Here is a 2349-nt window from a genome sequence, read left to right as displayed (position 1 = left end):
TGGATGGATTCACGTGAGGATAGCCGGAAGACTGGGCCTCAGGCTTCCGTTGGTTCTGGCCTTTCTTGCTTCTTTGGTCATTTTGCTCCCCTTCCCCCACATCCCTCCTCCATCCCCTTTGTCCTTCCCTCCAAGTTGGATTTTCACAGTGAATGTGATCTCTCATTTCAGTTCCTGCAACCCTGGCTCATCAAATACAGAAGGGCTGCAGAAACACCTCTGCTTAGGACACTTGTGTGTGTGGTCCATGCCAGCCATCGGTGGCAAGAGTTCTAAGAAGGGAGAGGGCCATCTCCTGGACAGCAGTGGGAAGAGGTGAGTGGCTTTCTTGGTCTTTTCACTTGGCACCCTTGGAGAGAACCCTGTAGCCATCCTGACTTGCCCACTCACTTCAAAGTTTTCTATGGCTCTCTCCAGGTTTTCTGACTGGTTTAGCCATTTGTCCTAGCAGACCCAACCTGTCACCTCCATTACTATTCTGAACTAAGCTTGGACAATTCCTCTTACCCTTTATTTAAACCTATACAATGCTGGGATTTTGCATAATGAACTTTGCTAGAATCAAAGGAAAACCCAGACATTTGGTATGGGGTCTTCCCTGGTGGCTCAGAGGATAAAGCATCTGCCTGCAATGCAGGAGACCCAGGTTCGATCCCTGGGCTGGGAAGATCCCCTGGAGAAGGAAATGGCAACCCACGCCAGTATTCTTGCTTGGAGAATCCCATGGACAGAGGAGCCTGGTGGGCTACAGTCCACAGGGTCGCAAAGAGTCGGTCACGACTGAGCAACTTCACTTCAGTTCACTTTTCTAAGCCTGGTGGACTTCATTAGCCAAAATCCCTGGTGCTTCCCCTGTTCTTATTTAACTTGGTTCCTAAACTAGCCACACAGAGCCCTAACTTGCTGGGCACATTAAGCTTTAGTAGATACAGCCAGTTTGCAAAGTGGCTATCCCATTTTGCACTCCCATCAGCAGTGTAGGAGACTTCTATTGCTCAAGATACCATCCATCTTGGTTGTCTCCAGTCTTTTTAATTTCAGTCATTTGGGTGGATGTATATTAGTATCAAATTGTGGTTTTAATTTGAATTTCCCTGAAGAATAACCTTTCCTTATACTTCTTGGCCATTCAGTTATTTTTTTCCCTAGACTGCATCTTCTGTACAGTTTTAACTGTATACAAGCCTTTTGTCAGATGTAGCTACTGTAAAAATCTTGTGCCAGTCTGTCGCTGGCCTCTGTACTCTCTTCATGCTCATCTGGCCCAGTGAAATCTTCTTGTAACATAAAACCACAGTCAGAGGGACTGAATCCACAGCATAGCCAGCTGCTTTTACTTGACTGCATTTCCAAATCACTTTTCAGAAAGTCAATAATATTTATAATTCAGCACCACAGAAGGTGCCCTTGTGCCCCCTCTCAATCAATACCCCCTGCAAAAGTAAATTCTATCCCAACCTCTAGCTCCATAGATGTGTTTTGCCTGTGCTTTTCCTTCATGTAAATGGAATCACATGGTGTGTACTCTTTGGTGTCTGGCTTCTTTCACTGTACGTTATGCCTGTGAGATTTATCCACTTTGTGGATCACAAGAGTTTCATCTTTTTCATTGCTATATGATATTCCATTGCATAAACAGACTGCAATTTGGGTTGTGTCCACATTAGTGCTATAATGAATAATGTTATATATATCTATATAACTTTATATAATATTTCTATTTATAAACATGGGAAATATGTAAAGCTATATTCTTATACATCAATTGCTGAGCAAATGCAATCTTGGGCCTCTACCTAGGAATTGCTGGGCCTTAGGGTACAAACTGATGCTTTGTTTCAGTAGCTATTGCCAGTTTTCTAAACTGGTCATACCACTTTTTACCAGTTCCCACCTACAGTGTAAGAATTTTAGTCGCTCCACATCCTCTCCAGTGCTTGATATTGTCAATGTTTTGTTTTTAAATTTGGGCCCTTCTGTAATGTGTGTGTCTCACTGAAGTTTTAATTTGCTTTTTCCTGATGACTAAATAACCTTGAGCACCTTATCATATGCTTGTCGGTCGTTGGCCATTTGGATATCCTTTTTAATGAAGTGCCTATTGAGTCTTTTGTTCATTCATAAACTTTGGTTTGTATTTTTCTTATTGATTCATAAGAATTCTTTACATATTCTCAGATATGAATCCTTTTGCAGATATACACATTGTGAATATTTTTTCTCACAGTCTGTGGTCTGCCTTTTCGTTCTCTTAATGATGTCTTTCGATGAATGGAAGTTCTTGAGTGGCATTCATGATATCAATCTCTTTACTTAACTTCAGGAAGACCCTCTGCTTTGGGTCTCTGT

At 42.1% G+C, this 2349-nt stretch overlaps 1 non-coding gene across 1 annotated transcript; it reads left to right on the top strand.

The window, feature by feature from the left end:
- Positions 1-595: 595 nt before the first annotated feature.
- On the top strand, positions 596-667 carry TRNAC-GCA (transfer RNA cysteine (anticodon GCA)). The gene has a single exon. It is a non-coding gene; the product is annotated as a tRNA-Cys (tRNA).
- The last annotated feature ends 1682 nt before the right edge of the window (positions 668-2349 follow it).

The sequence above is a fragment of the Bos taurus genome, chromosome 11, assembly GCF_002263795.3.
Source record: "Bos taurus isolate L1 Dominette 01449 registration number 42190680 breed Hereford chromosome 11, ARS-UCD2.0, whole genome shotgun sequence".
NCBI lineage: Eukaryota > Metazoa > Chordata > Mammalia > Artiodactyla > Bovidae > Bos > Bos taurus.
This window is presented reverse-complemented; position numbering and strand designations above follow the sequence as displayed.